The following is a 23,570-nucleotide window of genomic DNA, read 5'->3' on the forward strand; positions in this document are numbered from 1 at the left end:
CCCTGAAGAAGGTAGTAAAAATTACCGAAACGTTCGTATAAAGCAAAAAAAAGTTGTATTTATTGATGACCGCACCTCGATATTCACCAAAAATTGTTTTGCAGGTTTCTATGACCGAAATATTTTAATCCAATTTTTAAAAGTTCAAAAAGAGTCTGCTTGGGCAAATTTTTTTTCTGCTACATTTACTTACGTGGACAAAGTAATAAATTGACATATTTTACTTTTTCTTTACCAAATTTAGTTTGAATTAGATGTTTCTTGTTGTGATTGCTAATTAGATATTAATACTCTCTGACGTATCTTTCCGCAGGATGAAAGATAATGTACTGTCTGGCTCTCCCCTCAAGTCGCTGTCATTTTTAACTAATTATGCAAGATTTTTATAAAGTTTACAATTTATAATGCTCAATAGAAACTCCATGCCAGCTATGTTTAAAAATAATTTACTTCTCAAGACAAAATAAATTTGCCCTTTGAATGAACATGAATGATTAAATTATATTTGAACTTTGTTATTGGATAACTGGTTGCCTGGGAGCGAAGAAGACGCCTAACTTTCATGGGAATCCGGGGTAAAATTGCAGTACGCTCCGATTCTATAAGCTCCTTACTATCGTTGTAACATATTTATTCCAAACGCCCAATAATCCAAGTTGTACACACATTACTTTTTAACTTGAGAGTGGAAGAGATAAAATGTGTGTTTTATATGGATTCCTGTACATTCAGGGAGACAAGGCAATGTTTACGCGGATTTAACTGCAAAAGAGGCCGCTAGCATGACAGTAAACACAGAAAGAAGCATACCAGTCAGCATATAAGTCTTGTAGCAAAAGAGCATATAAAGCGTAGCTGGCAGCGCGAGAGTACGTCAGTAACGGACAACAAATTAAGAGCAATTCAGGAACCTGTGCACGCCTGGTGCTCAGCATACTCAGTTCCATTAGAAGAGAGGAGGTAGTAGTGGCTCGGCTGCGAATTGGCCATACCAGGCTAACGCATGGCTACCTGATGTGTGGTGACCCTACCCCGTTGTGCAACGCCTGTAACAGCTGTCTGTCCGTACAGCATAGCATTGCTGAATGTTCGTCCTATGAACAGACTCGAAGGAATAACAGAATTCAAAACAACATTGCGGAGGCACTTGGAAATTATTCAGCCCAAATAAACAAGGTGATCAAGTTTTTTGAAGCAAATTAACCTATTTGATCAAATATAAGTTGGAAAGTGGATCTACACCCAGAATAGTCAGTGAAGTGATGAAGAGTGGAAGAGCATAATAATCGAAAGGTTCATTGCTCAAAAAATAAAAAAAATAATATAAATTTTTTTATAAATACAGTAACAGCTCCTTATTCGCGCTTCCTTCATTCGCGTTTTCACTATTCGCGGATTAAAAAAATGCGACCCAATTCCTATATTCGCGGAAGTACACTATGATAATAAAAGGATTCCAATAGGTATCCAACCCAATATCCTTTGTAAATGTCGTCAAATGGACTAATAAAAAAAGTAAAATAGATCTTAGTATTACAACTTTGCCTAAAGTATGTTGTTAAATGATATCGCCGAGGACTTTGACATAAGCCGCCTTCGCCGCGATCGGTGTTTTTGAGAATGTAAACGCCCAGAATGAAAGCAATTGTTCGTGATCCAGCAATAGAAAAAAATGGAAGTGGCGTTGTCATTATGGATCGAAGACCGCATCCAAAAAAAGGGTGCCCCTGAGTGGTCCAATGGTCCGGGAGAAGGCAAAGTATCTTTACGCTCATTTTAAAGAACCTGATGGTAGTTGTAGTGGCAAGTTCAAACTTTGACTGCAAACAAAAGCTTTTAAAAACTGCCAAGCAAGAGAAAATTACAAAATTCTTCAAACCATTGCCTAATCCTTAAGATAATTAATCAAAATGTTCAAAAACTTCAATTAAATTGATTTTTTTATATATTAGTTTTTTTTTATTTTGTCACCTAGGAACGTATCCCCTATAATCCCATATAAATTACCGTATTCACGGTTTCTGTATTCGCGGCATATTTATGGAACATATACCCCGCGAATAAAGAGCTTTTACTATAATAATATAATATATATTTAATATATATAATATAAATTCTGGGGCACAGTTTGTATTTAATTTTGAACTATTTCTATTTCAATTTATTTTAATTTTAAAGCCAACATCTTAGGAAAATTTATTCGAATTAAATTATTGCCAAACTGGTCGCTTTGTTTTGGAATTTCTAGAAAAAGATCTCTTAGATTATCAATAATTCAGTCAGGTGGTTAGAAAGAACGGTTTCTTTGGGACAGTAATATGACAACTGACGGTGACCTTCTAACAGACTTAAAGTGATTTCTTTTTTCTTTTTTTGTATTTATTAGATTAGAACTTTATTTTTATATAATCAATTTTCTTTTTTTGTAGAATAGTCCATTGCTGTAATAAATAAATATTTTCTACTTACATGCATTTTTAGACGTTTTAGAAATAGTTTTAGATTTAGCTGATCATGATTAAAGTCTTTATCCACAGACTTTCACAATCAACTTTTTTTTTATAACATAAATAGTTGATCTGTTATTTTAATATAAAATATTTTATCCATCATAGATTGGTATATCAATTTTGAATGAAATTCCACTTGTATTAAGTCCACCGCAAACTTTTAAGGATTGAACATCAAGTAACAGTTATGGCTTCTAAAAATCCGAAGCTATTTCATTGATGAGAAATCAAAACTCTCAGCCGCTGAGATTTTATTTATAAATAAGATGACTTAAGAACCAGGTAATCGTGGATTTTTCAATAATAAAACTACCCTAAGAGATCTATTATTTAGTCATGATTTCCCAAGTGCAGTTAGCAATTTTCCCTTAGAATTTTGATATTTTGTTAATGTTCATCAGAAAAATGATCTTTTCGAAGACAGAGCCTCGGCTGAACAAGAAAATACTTAGGTAATAATTTAAGATTGCTCATCCGCAAAAAAATGAAGATTTATTGATTTGCTATGATCATAAACTTAATATCAAGTGTTAAATTCTGTTTTCTATCAGCTTTTTTTCAGTAATTTGATTCAGGGGCGTAATTACGGTTTATTTATTTTGTAATAATAATAAAAATAATTATTATTATTTTACTATCACTTTTTTTTGTTAATTACTTTAGTAAATTTATTATTTAATAACTTATTACCAATATGAGCATCAACCAATGAGTGCCAGGGGCAGATTATACGACGACTAGACGGTACAAGTACGCTAAAAGTACAGTTCAGCACGATCGAAATGACATTCTGTTGCAATATAAGAACCCGGAGACGTTAATGACGGTCGGAATTGCTGTTCCGAGCACTTATTAGAGCTCTTCTTCATCTCTCAGGAGAGAAAAACTCTCAGGAAGTAGGGTACGAAATAAAGGGTCAATGGGGGAGTAGAGAATGTCCAGAGCTAGTGCCTATAGTTCTTTAGACCGAAGTATTTACATCCAAATATAAGAACGTGTACCGTATTGTCCACGAATTTTTAGGTGATCATTATCAAAGTATTTGGCTATAACACGTACCAGGATTTCTGAGGTTTGAAAAGAAATCGTATTAAAAAAATAAACATTAAAATAAAGTATTTCAATTATGTTCAAATTTGGAAACTAAAGGTTTACTTTTATATCAAGAATATATGTTACACAGTATGCTGTAGAGAGAAGATCTGGGACTAGTTCTACAAGAATGAGTGCAGCAATAGAACCAGTTTTGGGGGAACCTCTAAACGCTGTAGCTTAATGAAGAAAAAAACAGGAATTTCTTAGCAAGATGCCCGTGGACAGCATTTTGTTGAATATTTTCGAACAGGGCAGGTAAAAACAATGTGCAATTAGTAGCAAAACATGGCCATGGCAATAAAAAGTCGCATACAAAATAATTAGGTACATTTCTTTGAATTCTTTTTTTAAATCTAATTTTGAAGCAAATTTTGTATACTTACATTTTTTTTAATTCTGTTTGCAGCAAACTTTGATAAACTTTAATGTTTTTGCAGTTCTGAAATAGAATACTTTATTGGGCATCCCAAAACATATTCTTGGACAAATCTAATTATAATATAGCAAAAGTTGTGGAGATACCTAAAAGTACCTAAATTTAAATACAGCTCTTAATTATGGAAGATAATATGACAAAACTGATGAATTAATTAGATTTTAGGCCATTGTTAAAATACTTTAATAAAATAGTTGGTAGGGGCCAAGTAAAATGAAAAGCACAAATTTTCTTCGACTAATTTTCGACGTTTCGGACTGGTTACTTTTACAACGTGAATTTTAAAAAACAAAAAATTGATAAAATGATTTTTCAGCTTACTAAAAACTATTTCCAACAATGCTACGCAACAAAAAAAAAAAATAATTAAAGTTAATACAGTCAGAAATCTGTCCTAGAAAATAACATGCACTTCTAGATAATAATAGGAAATGCTAGAATTATGTTTGACTCCTCTCAAAATTAAACGAATCTATTGTAAAAACGCCACAATTCTCAAGCTGCAAGGGGCAAGTCTGAATTTTGAATTTTCCTTAAACTGTAGATGGTCGAGTCCTACTACAACTCTCAAGAAATAACACTTTAAGAGAGCATCAATTCTCCTGAAACTCTTTTAACCCAATTTTCCTGCAAAAAAAGAAAAAAGAAGTTTCAAGCAAACTTAAACTCCTTCTCATGAAAAGCAGTTTTACATGTTTTGAGAAATCCGTAATGGAAAAATAGTTTTCGAGAACATTGTGGAAATATTTAATAAATAGTTCAGGGATTTGTTGGCAAATCTGTTACACGTCATTTTCTTCAAATCATTTTTCCTATTTTATGTATTTTGTTGTGAATAATATAATACAGAATGAAAATCTGCAATTTTTTGCGCATAATATTAAGCTAATTATTGCAATTGGATGCAACATATTTAGTTCGTACTAAAATTGAGAAATAACACTTTTAAATGAACAATTAATAAAATAAGATTTCTACTTACAGCTAAAAACAAATAATAAACTGTTCATCGACTTCTTTTTAGCTGAATATTCAACAACAAAAAAGAAAATAAATAGAATAAAAAAGATGAAGATTATATAAATCAGATGGAGCGCGAATAGAAGTACTCTTATATCGCTGCTAGGCCACTTATCTTGGATGGGAATTATTATACAAATAAAATGCAACATTTACAACAAACGTTATGAAGTGGCAAAGTTGAAGTACCCGAGTATTTACAGAATGTTCAGTAGTCTGAATTACTGAGGAAGGGTTAAATTAAGTTAAAAAGTCACTTGAATGGTTAGAAAAAAAAAATTGAAATGAAATACAGGAAAACTTTTAAATTCTGTAATTCTTCAATTTTAATAGATTGATTCCTTTCAGTATAGAATTTATTATTAAATGACTGCACTTCACTTTTCGTAATCATTTTAAAGGTGCATTTCATAATAAGTACGGTTGAGTCTAATTAATGAACTGATATTCTGACGAAAAATCAATATTCTTCTGAAAATGTTTTCAAATAAAAGAAGAAGCAAACATTTTACGTTAGCAAGGAGCTAAATTTGTGAAGATTGCAAAAGACTGGAAACAATAATCATTTAACTCGACCATGTTAATGATCAAATTTTGTTAGTAATACTGAATATATTGGTGACCGTAAATTGTTAAACTTAGGATGTAAGATTTGCGAGGAATCGGTCAAATAAAACAACTCGTCTCTTGCTAACGTTTCGACAAATATATTTTTATTCGACAAATTTTCAATAATTATAAAAAAATTTATTGTATTTTACTGTTTATTTATTGTATTACTGATTTTTACTGTTTTTTCAATGTTACTGACTCTGTAAATTGTTCTGTATTTGTAATATCCAGACCCTAAAGAGGACAATATATTTGTCGAAACGTTGGCAAAAAGAGTTGTTTTATTTGACCGATTCCTCGCAAATCATCCATCCTAAGTTAGTAATACTGTCAGACAACATTTTATTCTATACGCACGCAGTTTACTAAAAAAACTACGTAATTATAATAACATGTAATCTTGTGTCCACATGACAATGTGTCCATGAGAACTCCATGCAGAAAACATGTCTCTTCGCGTACAACAGAAGAAAACAAAATTAAAAAAAAAATGATTATCAACCGAAATAATAATACTTTAAATAATAAAAAATAAGAGCTGTACTTCTCCACAGAAAATTTAAAAGATTGAAATAACCGGTTTTAAGAAAAATGTTTTTTCTTAGATTTAAATTAATTTATAAAATATAATTTCTAATGAGCTAAGAGATCTTTCCTTCGGGTTAGAAAAACCTGGTTATAAACTAATTTAAGCAACACTTAAACTCCACATAACAGATCACAAAGAATATACCTTATAGATAGAAAAAGTGCAATTAAAAGGGAACCTATCTCCGTCTTCCCAGGAAACTAAACATGATTTCTTCGAAAAAATCTCAAAATAATGAAAAATTTATTCAACCCATTATCTATGATCACACTGAGTGTTAAGTGATTGTAAATAATGGATTCACTGAGACTAAAAACATCAATATCAGGTGTAAATCAAACACTTAGCTTCTGGCCCTACATGAGTTTTGTGAATGTTGAGAGTGTAGATACAGTTAAGTGCTGATTTATCTGGAGGACTTAGAGAATCTTAAAGAGAATCTAGATCTTTGAAGAACGTTAAACAACTTCTTATAAAAGGAAGAAAATAGAAGTTAAAAACAAACTTACAAAATTAGCTTTAAGATTTAAAGTTAGGTTTATAAATTTATTGTTTTCTAAGATTTGTTAATCATAAGTAGATTGAATAGATGGTATTATTCAATTTCTTATTTTTTTTTTTGCAATTTCCAAAAATCTATCAATATAATTCCTAATATCTGCTGGCTACAATGCTATAAAAACAGAAACCATAAAACTAAAATGGTCTTCTATTAAAATTAAAATAAGACGAAAACCGAAGGAAGATGAACGATTGATTTTGATAAATTTTAATCTTAAAAAGTGCTCTGTGGAAGAAATGATTCATGGGTGGAAGTAGAGACAAAATAAAACTCTGCAAAGATATCGATATTTGTTCAACGGTATGGTAGATTAGTTAGAGAAAACAAAACAGACTCAGGCTGCAAAAACCTCCTTACAAATAAACTTGATGAACAGCCTCTCGAATAACTAAAAATTTCAATAAAAAAATATATATATATTTTTTTTATTGTAACCGTTTCCATCCATCTAGAAAAGCAAGAGTTATAAAATAATTGCAGAAAAGCGATAAAACAATGTTTATATTGTCTAGGATGCGAGGGCATGAAAATTATGTTATGTTTGAAGTAAACAATTGTATACCGGTTTATAGTTTAGAATAAAACATAGCTACAGGTATAACATAAAATTCAAGAAAATGTAACCGTTGTCTTTTACATATCAACCATACAAACATAAAAGTGGTGTTAGTACTGTAATACGAGTAGTAATACTCGAAATGGCGCTGGATGCTACGGTAGTAATCTTTATTATTTCTTATTAAATATGTAATAAATCAATATGTTAAAGATATAAAAACAGTAAACGTAAATGTGCAAGTATAGTGCCTCATTAAACTTAAATTGAGATAATATTCAAGGCTTTAATTAAAAATAGTCATCTGCAAATAGATAATGTCGCCAAAACTGATGCACAAGACTTCTTTAAGATAATTAACAATTTATAACAAGACTTGTCTTTAAAATCAGTAAATACTTAAAATCTAATCTCAGAGAGAGAGAGAGATGATGTTAACTGGATAGCTAATTAGAGTCACTTCACAGAAAGCCTAAACGCGTAAATGTTTTCAGTTCATGCTTAAATTATCTCGGGGGACAACAAATTATATATTAAATAAGCCTAAGTTAAAAAAAAAAGAGGCTTAATTTGGAGAAAATGAGAAACAAGAAAAATCCTTAAAATTTATTTAAATGATGTTGAACAACTTTTAGCTTTGACATTACCTGGTTTAAAAGCTACGACTTGTCAGACAACAAAAACAGTGTTTACAATAAATATTTTCTGTTACGTTTATCACACTAATTTCTTTATTCATTGTTTGATTCCTTCAATGACAAACTATTGAATCAAGCCTGTATGGAAGATACCATAAGAAGGGGGGTATACCGCAATAATCAGTCATTCAGTGCAGAAAATGGATGCTGAAAGAAGTTGAACCTCTCATTTAAGATTACTCCATACACTCTCTTCTTTAAATAATTCCTTTAAATAATCAAATAATTCCTCTTAGAACAGAGTCTTTTAATTCCTATTGAAATGATTCTTGTTTCCCACTTCCACAAATACGAAAAACTTCTAAACAATTATGGATTACGTCTGGAGTTTATGCGATCTCTGCCATTAGTCAGATGTTTTTTAAATTATTTTGAGAAAATAGAAAATGTGAACCACACATACACATATAAATGCAAAAAAGCATCAGGATAGAGATGGTTTATGAATGGCTAACGATACAGTTCTAAACGAAAGGTAGAAAGAAAAAAATCGCAGAAGTTTTATGAACTCAGTCTTTCACAGACCAATTCGGTGAAAAATGATTTCTCCTAGATTTAAACATTCTATCTAATTCCTGAATTCATACCATAAGAATTTTCTATTCATTCACATTTTCTATTTTCTCAAAATAATTTAAAAAACGTCTGACTAATGGCAGAGATCGCATAAACTCCAGACGTAATCCATAGTTGTTTAGAAGTTTTTCGTGTTTGTGGAAGTGGGAAACAAGAATTATTCCAATAGGAATGAAAAGACTCTGTTTTAAGAGGAATTAATTCCGATTCCATAAGACGTAAGATTTACTGATTACAAGCTTCATAACACTTTGATATGTTTTGTTTGCGTTTTGAGGAAGCCTCGATCATTTTACCTGTTGAGAAGCAAAAATATGTAGTAAGCAGTTCGCCGCAGGAAAAGAAAACACGATTATTTTATCCCTTACAGCAAAAATAATGCCCGAACTGGCCCTAAAATATTTTCTTTCCTCTAATCTCCAATTAAGAACATTTTTTTTAGTGAAAAAAATCTTAAAAAAGGTTATATTAGCAAGGTTAAGGTTACATTACTAAAATGAAATAATTATTTAAGTTTACATTGTGCTTGTTTCGAAAAAGGAAAATTAATTTAAAAAAAAAAAAAGATGAAAAAATAGAAATTAAACTCTCCACAGCTTCAGTTAATATTTGTTTAATAAGAACGACCTAATTTACGAGCAGTCAAATATTTACTTAGTCCAAAAGTGAATAATAAAAACAAAATTGTACTCTACAAATTTCTGTTTTGCTAGTTTCTTGAAAAAATATTTGAAGTGATATTAATTTTTTATTAATATTTGGAACAAAGTGGAAATTAATGGTGGCTTTTTTTTAAAAAAAGCTTTATTGTCAATATTTTATTTTATATTTAATGAAAAAAAAACATCTTTTAATTAAAATTCCTACCTTGGAAGATATCCAACAGTAACATAATCATGAGAAGCACTTCTGTAACAGTCACACGCGATTTTAAAAAAATGAAGAATAGAAATTATGTATAACACATGGATAAACTGCTCTGCCAACTAGATAGACCAAATCTACTTATACGACAAAAACAGAAATAACGCCGAGTATATACAAATTTACGTGAAGTATAAAACTGGTACGACATACTAGGGTGGTGGAAGGCGCGCACGGTAGTCGAAGCCTGTTTGACGGGCGCACTGCTGGGCGGTCGCCACTTCACTGAGCCTTTAAAGTATTTTTTGTAGCCCAGGTCACGCTCTAGGTCTGTGGCAGGAGACGCGCGATAGGCCCGCAGTATCTTACCAGACGTTTCTTTTTATAACGCATCCTGCCTCGTCTTCATCTAGTTCTTTCCTTTTCTTTCTCTGTCTTGTCGTCACTCCTCCTTCGATCTACTTACAAGTCGGCCAATCCCCGCTTAACCATTCTCTCCTTTATTTCCCCCCTACTTTTTATTTCTTCTCCAAAACTTCCACCGTGTGTACCAGTCGTCTATAATAGTATAGGATGGTAACCCTGGCTGAGGTAAAATAGACCGACAGCACTGTAGTTCCTTCCTCTAATGTCTACACGAGTGCTCCCCTTTTTTATTATTATATATTTTTTTTCAATTCAATGCCACGTCGGCCCCCTTCTATTACTTCGTGCCGCCTCCGTCCATGGTGCCGAACACTTCCAACTCAAGCACGTCCACCTAGATCAATATCATTGTTTCGTATCTCCGATATTTAATATTGTTTTTATCATACACCTGACAGATATCTGTTGGATTTGATTAAAGATTTATTTTTTATTAAATGCTCCAACTCAGGACAGAAAATATATCATACATTTTATCATTTTTGAATACCATATTTTAATTATAACTTTTTCAATTAAAAACACAAATAACGCAAATAAATTCGAAATTCTCTACTGCGTTAATTAGGTGCGCTAATCAATTTTATACTGACAATATATTTTGAGATCATGATATTTACAATGTTTTCAATAGTAAAAATTGCTCCGAACAAAAATGTTAGAAATAATTAGTTTTAAAGAGAATCAACGAAGCCGTTTTGGGGAAAATATCGAAAAACAGAAAAGTACATTCAGTAAAATGGTCCTTTATATTGGCTGATTTTGTCCAATATATCATTATCAGGCCCAAATTTGCACCTAATCAACATATCATATTGCCTGCGATTTCTCGTGTTTGAGTCATGCTTAAATATATTTATTATTAGATGTCACAGACCCTTATGCTGGCCACTTCATTTATAATATTTTTTTGTTATAATTATGATAAATCACATATTCATACATGCATGTTAAAGTAGAAAAAGACAAAGTTAGAGTCGGCTACTGTCTTGAATTCGTCTTACCGAAATATTCGTGAGCACAAATAACACACAGTTATAACAAATAGATTATTCAACAACAATTATGATTTCTCGATTGTAATTTAATTTAGACCCCCTAATTTTACTTATAGTAAAATACTAGAATAATCAGCTGTCCTAAAAATATGCATATCTTATTCATTTTATATTACATGTATACAACATTGAATACCTAGATTGAGAATGTAATTGAAGAAAACTATATTATTTGCGATAAAGCCAGATAATTATTACCTATTATTATAAACGTTTGACTACTACATAAAATAACAATTACTTTAATCGAAGAATGAACTTAAACCGACGATTTTTATTTAAAAATAAAAATAGATAAATAAAATAAACAAAATCATTGATGTTATGTTGGTGTAAGCATTTTTTAAAAAAGGTTTTGAATTTTTTAGCCTCATAATTTTTTTTATTTTTTATAACGTTTTTCTTTTTAACCTGTAATTAACAATTTGATTATTATAAATAACTAGATATTACAGTCAATCTACAGTGCTACTTGAAAATATATTTTGTAGACGAAAATGGCCAGCATAAGGGTCTGTGACATCTAATAAATTCTAAAAAATATTAATGAATATTAATGCAGTAAAATTACTTAAATATTAATGAAGAATTAATGAAATGTTGGGTATCCTGATTTGTGTACCTTTTGGCGTTTAATCAACCCTTATACTTAACATTTTAAACTGTAAGTTTTTGTTAAGGAGTATATTTATTTGAGTCTCGACACCTTGTACAGGGTGAACCAGTAAGTAATGTCCATAGGCCTACTCTGAAATATTTGGGAAACTGTTAGGAAATATTTTAAACAAGTAACTTAAACAAAAATTCTTATAGTTTGTATTTACTCCAAATTACACTTTCACACACAGCTACAATGTTGAACAAGATAAGAATGTGAATAAGCAAAATTTTCAAAAAAGTTTATTGTACCCTATTTGAAACTAAGCAAAATTAACCTTCGATTATAAAAATAGTACTTGTTTAAAATATTTATACTAACATTTACTCAAAAATTCAAGATAGATCAGAAGTAAATGTTTAAAGTGCAATTTGTAACCTTCGATTTCCTTATTTTAAGAAAGCCTACTTTAAAATTGACTACTGGTCCATCTAAAGGAGTTTTCAATGAATTAAACAAACTAACACTGTTGTGTGCTCGTGAACACGTTTTCTTGTAAAACAAACGTAAATTTCTCATACGAAGATAAAAGGAATCCTGGAAAATGATATACCGTTAGAAAGCCCATTAAACAAGGAAACTCTTATAAAAAGTGCCAGCACCTAGGTCTGATAATGATCACATAAGGGCCTAATGAGTTTTCTTAAAAAAATCGATTACTTTTATTTTTCCAGTATCCAGCAGGAAGATTGAGGCTGTTTGGAGAATAATGCTTCGAAATGGTATCAATTTTTAGAAAATTTATCTGTCTTTCTAATCGTGTCATCAGAATCGAATTCTGACTAAAACTTTTTGAGTAATAACATTTTTATTGCAAAAAAAAATTAATGTTTTTAGAAAAAAAAATAAGTGACGTCACTCAAGAAAAGTAGATGAAGATGGTAAAAACATCATTGAACTCCACTATAGATGTACTACACATATTAGGCCTATGGACATTACTTACTGGTTCACCCTGTATACAGTATAGATCAATTAGTGAAAATCACTTTGTAACAACCCAATGGTAAAAAGTGACAAGGAAAATCTGACACAACGTAATACTTACTTTTACGTAGTATAGTAAGAGAAGGTACCAACAAGAGCATTTTGAGAAGGAAGATCTCAGTTATTATGACTTTAACAAATTATACGAGGGTCATTCAATAAGTAACGAGACAAATTATTATTGCTCAAAAACGGTTTATTGAATCAGTACAAAACTTTGGTTACTTTTCAACATAGTCCCCATCTTTCTGCTAATTTGTAAATGCCCTTGGCATAAAATTCTTTGGGTTGATCTCGAAGCCACTTTTGCACCTGATTTTTTACCTCTTCATTGGATCAAAAATGTATCCCTCGTAGACCATCTTTAAGGGGTCCAAACAGATGGAAGTCTGATGGGGCGAGGTCTGAGCTGTAGGGGGGATGTGGAAGGATCTCCCATCCCAGTTTCTGAAGTTTTTCTTTCGTTAGCTGTGCCGTATGTGGACGGGCGTTGTCATGAAGCAAAATCATGCATTCAGTCAAGAGCCCACGGGCGTTTCGTTCGAATTGCAGGCCTTATCTTGTTTTCCAGCTTGTCACTGTAGTACTGGCTGTTGATTGTTCTTTGGCCTTCAAGAAAATCACAATAAATTGGCCCCTGAAAATCCCAGAATACTGTAAGCATGACTTTACCGGCTGATGGCTGGGTCCATGCTCCCACTCAAGGCTCTGTCGTTTTGACTCTGGCTCAATAGTGGTGGATCCATGTTTCATCACACGTTACAATTCTTTTGAAAAAACCTTCTCCATCAGTCGAATATCGATTTTTCAACTGTTGACTGATTTGAAGCCGGGTTTCTTTGTGAGCGTCCGTGAGTTGTCTGGGCACCCATCTCGCACAGGTTTTCTTGTACTGCAGCTTGTTGTGAATAATGTTATGGACAGTTCCAACACTCGCGTTTACTTTTTCACTTATCAGTTCAACGGTGATACGCCTATTGTCCCGAATCAATCCGAGATTCGAGAGAGGAAGTCCCAACTTCGATCGGTCGTCCACTGCGTTGCTCGTCAGAAACTTTTGTACGGCCACTTTGAAACTGTTCTACCCATTTGTAAACGTTCGAACGATTCAAACAATTGCCTCCGTACACTTTTAACATTCTTTTGTGGATTTTACTACCGGTGCAATTCTCGAGCGGACTCGCCATCGTTAACTGAGTAAATTTGAGGTTATGTTTACAAAATATAATTGAACAGCTGATCAGATGTCATCGCAAGGTTGCCAACTTTATGTCCTGGAAGTTTCATGCGGATCAATTTAGCTGTTTTTGAGAAGTAATAATTTGTCTCGTTACTTATTGAATGACCCTCGTAATAGCAATAGTAATTTATTATTTGGATATTTTTGCTAAGTTCAGCAGTAATATCGTAGGAATTGCATTTACAGATTTCCTGTTTCAGATTACGAAAATATTATTTAAATCACTATCCGGTCATCATTTATTATTTGGGTCAAATATTGTTATAAATAAAAAAAAAATTCAGTGAAATTTTATTTATAAAATTTATATGAAATGATAATAAAATTGAAATGAATCAATTAAAGAAGATGTTAAAAAATCCCATTCTTATTATTGTAAATTCACTTTCACGAACAAAAACTTCCCAGTTTAAAGCGAATGAAAACAGAATTTAAATATTTAAGTAATAAACTTGCTTTTACTCAAGTTTTTAATTTTGTTTTTATAAAAAAAAAAAAAAAAAACCCAGTCACTATTTTAAGAGCATTAATCAAATAAAATGAATAAATAACGGGGAGTGAATATGAATATTGATTAGCTAAATTTGACCTACATTTAGTTTGGGTAACAATTCAATATTTAAATTTTCAGTTAAATTTGATTTCAAATATAGAAAGATATAAAATTGTATTCTGTAAAAAAGTTCTGCATAACTGCTGAACAAATTAATTATCCATGAATATATTGTGTTTGTATGTGAATGTGAAGGAAGTAGGTACACGGTTTCGTCTGTGCATGTGTGTTTTGCCAATTCTAATCGATTCAACTCAGTTTTATGACAGAGAAGAGGAAGCAGAAGTGATGTGTACATCATCGCCAATTTCGACAAAATTTATATAATTCCGATTAGAAAATATTCATCTTTTTTTTTTTTTTTTTATTATCCTTTTAATGAAATTTACACCTGTACCTACAGGTACAATAGGTAAATGCGATGAAAGTATGTCAATAGCGTGGCATACGTGAATGACGGTCATCCATTGATGGCCGCCGTTAGTCACCCAGTTGGTCACGGGGCCAACGGCGCCTCAGCCGTCTTCGAGGATTGGAGGGTAGCGTAGTTGTAGACAGGTTTGCAGCTAAAGGGTTGGGATGCAGTGAGAGTTTTTGGTGAAAATTTTTGTATCGAATTTTGGCAAGTTCGGAGATAAGTGGAATTTGGAGATCTGTATGTATAGTGTGGTTGCTTACATAGAATGGAGCGTCTAGTATGCGGCGGAGAATTTTGGATTGCAGTGTTTGTAGTCTATTGAGGTTGGATTTTTTAGCTGTACCGTAAAGTTCGAGTCCGTAAGTCCATATTGGTGTGAGAAGGGCTGTATAGAGTCGTCGTTTGTTCTGTAGTGAGAGTTTTGAGCGTTTGTCGAGTAGCCTGGCTAGAAGTTTGTAGACTTACCTGGAACCCCCATACGAGACTTAAACGTACCGAACTAAACAAACGATATTCATCTTAAAATGGAAACATATACGACGAGAAAATGGTCCAGATTTTACCCAATTTAAAATTGCCGGCTTTCAAAATTATCCTAGTACGACACATACACACTCATGACTTTCTCAATTTGAGGTAGTAAAATTTTCTTAAAACTATTTTGTGCGGAGAAAATAGGTGAAAAGCACCAAATGTAACAACTATTATACAGGGTGATCCATAAAACAAAATTTATCCCTGATTCTCTCACAAACCATTATATTACCCTACATGTTTTAAAATCTTCAATTATTATTATTTTTGTTCTTTGCGTCACCAAAAACATTTTTTTGCAGTCAGAGGACCTCCCAAAACGTGTATTTCTGGTGGAAAATTAATATTGAAAACCGTTCAGGAATAGATAAAATTGTAACTTTGATCTTAAATATCTCAACTAATATTAGGGTTATCGAAACGGGGTTAACGTCATTTTTTCACAGTTTTGTATGTACTTTTCATAATGATTGTCAAAACCAGTGGTCTTTATGAAAACCTAATCAGGTTTTTTGGCCGTAACTCCGCCAAAAATGAAGATACATCATCGCGGGTGAAAAATTTGAAAACTAGACAAAAAAACAACATATGGTTTACTTCGTGGGTTTTTCCGAAATTCCGCTTTCCTAAAAACTTATTAGCGATTGGTGCGTTCTAAATGGATCACCCTGTAGATTGCAAGAATGTTTCATTTGGACATAATGCAGTCGCGAGAGAGAAGATTTAATTGAATAAAATCATTGAACGGAGAAAATTATTGATAATAATTTTTTTTTTTTTTCACATAGAAGAAAAATAGAAATATTGAAAAAGAACAAAAGAAAAATTACCTGAAATGGCCGAGTATTATTGTATCAATTTTGTTATTAATCTTGCAGCCACAGAATTTTCTATTTCCAATTTCCAATTCCACTTAAAGGTTATTAAATATCAACAAACGAACACAATCTCTCGCAGCACAATTTAAATTTTTGGCAGGCGTTTTTTTCTTGAAATGTAAAAAAAAAATATGTACTTCCCGGTTTGAAACGCGGCGAAGAATATCGGTGACAAAAAATAAACAAAACTTAGAACTCTCAGCGCACTAGTGAAAGAAGTGTCTCTAATCAGGCAAGCAAGTTACACTGGTTAGGTCCGTAGAACGTTAATTCATTAAGAACAAAGTCAGAAATTTCTTCAAACAGTTTGTTTACTTAATGTATACAAGCCTTTTTGTTTACGCTAGCATTTCCTTGGGCTCCATCAATCCCCCCACTTAACACTTTATAACCTGATCGTATTATAATAAACCTTCTTTAAACTTCTAAACTAAAAGTAAAAAAAAAAAAAAACGATCAGAACTGCAACCAAATTCAGTATGATACTGAACTATTACCTTTTTCTAAAATAACTATAAAGTGTGCTTGTTATACTTAACAGTGGCCTTAATAGTATACATAGAATTGTATTGATAAAAAGTTTCGCGGAACCTAGTAGACAAAAGGTCTGGGTACCGTCAATACAATTATTTCTGCCTTTCTAGAAGTCAATTAATATTAATGTTTTCTGAAAAATTGGATCGATTTTCTTTAACTGAACTACTGGGAAGTGAGAAATATTGATACTATAACCTAGAAAAAAGCAAAAAACAAAAAAAAAATTAAAAACATATAATCGCCTATTGCTAATAAAATTTTAAAGCTATTTTGGGAACGAGTATTTACTTGGAAAATATCACTTATCGATTCAAATCCGTTTCGCATGAATACGCCACATGTTCCAACATTATGGATACACTGAATATCACATTGTAATATTATTATTATTTTTTAATGACAAATTTATGCATTTATTTACCAAACACAACCTTTAATCCATTACTCTTTATAACCTTTACACTTATCTTACTTTTGAAAATGCAGTTAAAACTTACCACCATAATTTTTCAAAATTACTTGTAAAATAAAACAGCGAATGGATTTACACAAAATTAACACTCGAACAGATAACTGTAGAATATACGAGGGTCGTTTGAAAAGTCCGTGCAAAAATAAAAACTACTTAATTTTTTGGGGTAAACCTTTTTTATTTTTCAACATAGTCTCCTTTTAGGCTTATACACTTCGTCCAACGCTGCTCTAGTTTGTTGATCCCTTCCGAATAATAGGATTTGTCCAAGTCTGAAAAATAGCCATTCGTTTCTGCAATCACCTCCTCGTTTGAATAAAATCTTTTTCCCGCCAGCCATTTCTTCATATTGGGGAACAAATAGTAGTCCGAGGGAGCCAAGTCTGGAGAATAGGGGGGATGTGAAACGAGTTGGAACCCTATTTCCATTAATTTTGCGACCACAACTGCTAGGTGTGAGCTGGTGCGTTGTCGTGATGGAAAAGGACTTTTTTGTGGGCCAATCGCGGGCGTTTTTCTTGCAACTCGGTTTTCAAACGGTCCAATAACGATGAATAATATGCATCTGTAATAGTTTTACCCTTTTCCAGATAGTCGATGAGGATTATTCCTTGCGAATCCCAAAAGACAGTCGCCATAATCTTTCCGGCCGAAGGAACGGTCTTCGCCTTTTTTGGCGCAGATTCCCCCTTGGTAACCCATTGTTTAGATTGCTCTTTAGTCTCAGGAGTGTAGTGATGTATCCATGTTTCATCCACAGTGACGAAACGACGCTTAAAGTCCTGCGGATTCTTCTGGAACAGCTGCAAACCGTCCTTGCAACACTTCACACGATTTCGTTTTTGGTCAAGCGTGTGAAATCGCGGCACCCATCTTGCGGATAGCTTTGTCATGTCCAAATGTTGATGCAAAATATTATGTATCCGTTCATTCGAGATGCCCACAGCACTAGCAGTCTCACGCACCTTCACTCTTCTGTCATCCATCACCATATCATGGATTTTATCAATGATTTCTGGAGTAGTAACCTCAACAGGGAGTCCAGAACGTTCAGCGTCACTTGTGCCCATATGGCCACTCCGAAAATTTTGAAACCACTTATAAACTGTTCTAATCGAAGGTGCAGAGTCACCATAATGTTTATCAAGCTTCTCTTTAGTCTCCTGAGGCGTTTTGCCTTTCATAAAGTAGTGTTTAATCAACACACGAAATTCTTTTTCTTCCATTTTTTGAAAATCACTCGACTTCCTCGATTCAAACGAATGCCAAACACAAAGAAATAGACCGATGTGGCTGAAACTTGGTGTGTGTTCTTCCAAGAGATGCTACTAACTAAACATAACCTCGATACGCGCCAGTAGTGCTATCTCTCTGACTTTGCACGGACTTTTCAAACGACCCTCGTAAATTACTAACTTTAAACAGAAGTTGTTGGTGTTATGGAATCAATCTAAATGTTTCAATGATCAGAAATTTCTCACAATAACTGTTTATTGTTGCAGCCTTCTGAAATATGCTTCAAATGATTATCACTCTCTAAATATAGTAAAGCCCAGGTATGTTCACTTGAATTCCTATTTTTAACTCTTTTTTGTGTGCAGAACTCTGTGGTACCTTTCTAGCCTCTCTAATTTGACAGTTGAAATAGCATATTGTTATTATTTATTAAAAAAAAAAATAGTAATCCGACCCTCTTATCGCTACACGAACTCTTCAAACGCATATCAACCACTTACAGGACTGGCTTATCAAATGGCGAATCAAAACTAACGTTACGAAATCAAAATATATAGTATTTACTCTTAGACGGAAGATCCTACCTCCCATCATCTTGGACCAAACTCCTGTACCAACTGTGGACAAAGTAATCGTACACTACCTTGGACTGCACCTAGACAAACGGTTGACATGGAATCCCCATACTAGACTAAAAAGACAAGAAACTAACCAACGCTACAAACTTCTCGCCAGACTACTAAACTCAACCTACAAAACAAAAGACTCTTATACCTGTTGTTACTGCGACCTATTTGGACAAACGGCATCGAAGTATGGGGATCGACTAAACGTTCCAATTCTTTACGCATCCAGACTTTACAATCAAAAATACTACGAAAACTACTTAACGCTCTATCCTACATTTCTAACCGTTACCATTCATAATGACCTCAAAATCCCTTTCATTAACGACCCTACTAAAACTCGTTTCTTAAAATTTCATTCCTTTACAGCAGCTCATCCTAATAATTTAATTGAACACCTAACTTCTTCCACATTACCAGGTAATCCTCCAAGGAGATTGAAGAGAAGATGGCCCCGCGATCTACTCTCCTCATAACAGCATAGCGATCTGTTCATTTTAATGGAGTATCGCCTTCTCCAATCTACAATTCAAGACATTACATAACCATCACATTTGCTTGTTGCAACAACCGTTGCAGTCGCAGATTTATTAAAAATTAAAACAAAGAATAATAATAAAATGATGAGCTAAAGTTAGCTTGATGGTACACTAAATCCAAGGGTTTGCATGTACCAATGGCAATATAGCGCCAAAGTAATGTGCGCTTGTTGAAGGGTCAGCAATAGAAGCTGTTTCATTTTAGGGCTAAGAGGTACCTGAAGAAGTGGCTAGTGTACTTTCCGCTATAGGAAATCAAAACTAAGAAATTTGTAAATAAATATAAGGTATAGGTACCTAGTTCAAAGAATTTGGTTTGTTGGATTTTATTGCGAGTTACCATCTACGTACTTGGTATGAATTCTCTTTGAATTTTAGCGGGGATATTACGTACGTTTTGAAGGAGCATTTTGTATGTTTTTGTTTTGTTTTTTGGAAACTTCACTTACGGGCACCAAAGGAAAACCAATTTCCTAGATTCCAATAGATTTTGAGAAAAAAGAAAAATTTGCCGCCAGATTTATACATAATGAAAATACCTTTAACAGTACAGGAAAACATCTTGTTCAGCAATCCAGACTGATTCTCTCTTACGTACCACATAGTACGTAATTAATTAAGTTTTTGAAATTTTCAACTTGCACTAAAAGTTAACTACGCTACAGCCTGATCTCTAAGCCATCTCTGGACCGTAATAAAAAGTAAACAATATTGCTGAGCTACTCGCCACCTAGATATAATTATTTGCAACGCAACAACTTTTATAGTTTTTAATCAGAACATTATTAGACTAGTTTCACCTAAGTTGTTATTAAATAAAGTTCGATATTCATAATAAAATTGGCAACATAATCACGAACTAGCCCTCTGAAATGACCGTATATTATAAAAAAAACTTCACATTAAGCCGTATAAAGATTGAAAATAATCTCGGTCTCTGCAATTTTATGAAGGAATATTTTATTTTAAGAGTTAATAAGAAAGAGAATTTAAAGAAACAAGTTGACCCTGGGATATGTACAGGCAGGTGGTTTATATAATGAGTTAGAAAAAAGGGATAACGGACAGAGATTGTAGAAGCTTCCTCCATCTTGTAGTAATGTCAGGTGGCACACCTGCTAGGCGGTGATTGTTTTTCTCAGGAACAGCGCCTGGCTCCGGCTAGATCCTTTTCTACCTGGACCAGAAATTATTGCTTATATGGGTCATGATTGGGGGTCCCTTTTTCTAACCAATTTTTTTTTTTCTCTCTTTCTCTAATTCCATCCTCTTCCACACACGCTTCATCATCAAGATATTAGTGAAGTTGCCAAGACAACCAGATGTTGACCATGTAACTAAACAATTATTTATTTCCACGATTTATTCATTTATTTTTTTGCTTTGTAAACTTTATAATTTGGAGTAACAAGAAACTATCACCTGTTTACCTGAGGTTTTTGCAGATTTTTTTTCAAACACGCTAGTTTGTTCTATATTACCAAAAATATTTATCGACTATCTTTTATTATAAAGGTGTAAATTTTAGTTCAGAATTGAGGCAAGGATTTTAATTTGGCGGTAAACTGTATTAAGAATAGAAACGATTGCTTTCTACCATGGCGAACTTATGGGTGCAGAGTAGGTCTCAGGAGTGGTGGTCTGCCACCACTGGGCAGAGACAGGCGAAGGAGTTTATTAAAGGCTATTCGCCGAGGCTGACTGCAGAATTAATCCGCCAAGGCCGTGGGGCTATTAGGATGATTGTAGGTCTATTAACTGGCCACTGCAGACTCAGAAAACACATGCATCGCATGGGCCTGGCAGATGATAGCCTCTGTAGGTTCTGTCAGGAAGAGGAGGAAACAGCACTGCACGTATTGTGCCAGTGTGAGGGGCTTGTTTGGCTAAGGATGTTACTTCTCGGGGAGGAAAAACCAAGGCCTGTGAGCTTTACCCAAGAGTCGCTCTCCAGCATTAAGAGTCTAATTAAAAGGACAGGTCTGGAGGGTGAGCTTTAAAGTTAGGGGGGCCACAATAGACCCAAAGGGGTCGCAGTGGCGTAGGCCCTGAGGCCGCCCTAGTCCAATCTAATCTAATCTACCATGGCGAAGTGAATTCAGAAAGTGTACAAGCGGAAGGGACCATCTTCAATTCCAAGAGATTTTGGGGAAAAAAGAAAAACGCCGCCATATTTATACATATTGAAAACATCTTTAACAGAACAGGGAAATATCTTGTTCAGCAATCCACACTAATAATACTGATATTATTAGCATTAACCTGTATCTAAATTTATTTATTTTTAATTTTATGGAAATTAACTGTGAAAATCCACACGGACTGTACAGATAAACCAATCAAAACTACTGCCGACAGATATTTGACGCTCCTTTCTACGTGACTAACCTCACTCTTCACAACGACCTCAACATCCCATACATACAACAACTCGCCAAGGCGAAATATTTCAAGTTCTATACTGCTCTCTTTACTAGCTCTAATCCTTTCGTACAGTCTCTTGTTTCTCCTCTATCATTCCGGACAATCCACCACGCCGACAGAATCACCAGTGACCCCAGGACTTCTTTGAGTACTGAAGATCATCTTCATCATCGATATACTATAAAGAGTACTACCACTGATTCTTCTCCTTCTCTTAAAGCAACGTCTTTATCTTTACTATATATTTATTTATTGTACATATTTATATAAAATTACGAGGCTTGCAAAGCTAATATATGTATTATGGTACAGGGTTCGATTCCCGGTCTTAGGCCTTGGATTTTATTTAATGTTTAATATGAAAAATGTATAGTAAAGTATGTTAGCTAGTCGCCTCTATTCACGACACCTAATTTGGTAGTTGGATGTAAAACCCGCCTGAAATAATAATAGGCATTACTTTACTTTTTTACTTTTTATATATACTATACAATTATTTACATATTTTATTACAAATTATATACAAATTATTTTTGTAAATTACCAAAAAATACAACAAATAATTTAGAATAAAATAAATAAAGTAAGAAAAATACCGAACTAGACGAACTAGGATCATTCAGTACAGAAATGTTTAGTTTTGTCAGTGAGTCGTCATTTCTTGCATGATGTCCTAAAATTGGGCAGACATATTTCGAGCGAGATCAGAGAAGTGTTTTACAAATATATTTTCAGTAAAGCACATCAATTATTATTATTGTTTTCTCAAAATAGCCTCTTTTAATTTGACAGACCTATTTCTTTTTTTACACTCACTACAATGATTGTAGTGTAATGCAGTGAGAGATTTAAGTAGTTTTCTTTAGATAGAGATCTAAAGAGTTGATTTTGTTATAAAATAAAAATAAAGATATAAAACAGAAATTATAAAGAGGCTAGCACCAAATTGACAAATCAGAAATTCAGGCTTCAATCAAAGGCGTCCATTAAAAGTCGAAAAAACATATCCAGGAATTTAATCATCGCAGACGAAAGTGAATCATCAAAACCGTCGCATGTTGTCTACAATTAAATAAGAAAATTAAACCCAGTAATATTCTGTCTTGTTCTACACCAATATTAATACTATTTTACATATATTTTCTCCGAACGTAATTTACCTCAATCGGTTGTTTCAGTATTTAATTATTTATGATATAAAAAAAAGAAAAAGTAATAAAATGAGAGCAAAACGGGGACGTTTCTAATATCCAAACTATATAATTCCTGTAGCAATTTAAATACCAATCTCCCTCCATAATACAGTTTCCCGCCATTAAAACAAAGTCCTGCCAACTGTAATCATAGGAAATGCGAAGCAACAACAACACCTGGGGAGAAAAAAAACTCGTTAAGCCTACTCCGGAAGCCGCATTCACTCATGCAGGATGGCAGGTCTACCAACTCTATTTAAATTGTCATCCCAG

General features: G+C 33.1%; 1 protein-coding gene across 8 annotated transcripts in view; it reads right to left on the bottom strand.

Moving 5' to 3' along the window:
* LOC141456070 (irregular chiasm C-roughest protein-like) overlaps positions 1 to 23,570 on the bottom strand; it is a 921,342-nt gene that overhangs the window by 126,961 nt on the left and 770,811 nt on the right. The window contains exon 1 of one of the 8 annotated variants that reach the window (XM_074131681.1): positions 16,223 to 16,645. The exons of 6 other annotated variants lie outside the window; for them this stretch is intronic. The gene's annotated coding sequence lies outside the window, so the exon portion shown is untranslated. Of the gene's footprint in view, positions 1 to 9,521; positions 9,777 to 16,222; positions 16,646 to 23,570 lie in introns of those variants that run through there. One more of the 8 variants, XM_074131682.1, reaches the window with a different exon arrangement.

This window comes from Rhodnius prolixus, unplaced genomic scaffold, assembly GCF_049639745.1.
Source record: "Rhodnius prolixus isolate KJV_2025 unplaced genomic scaffold, Rpr scaffold_4, whole genome shotgun sequence".
NCBI lineage: Eukaryota > Metazoa > Arthropoda > Insecta > Hemiptera > Reduviidae > Rhodnius > Rhodnius prolixus.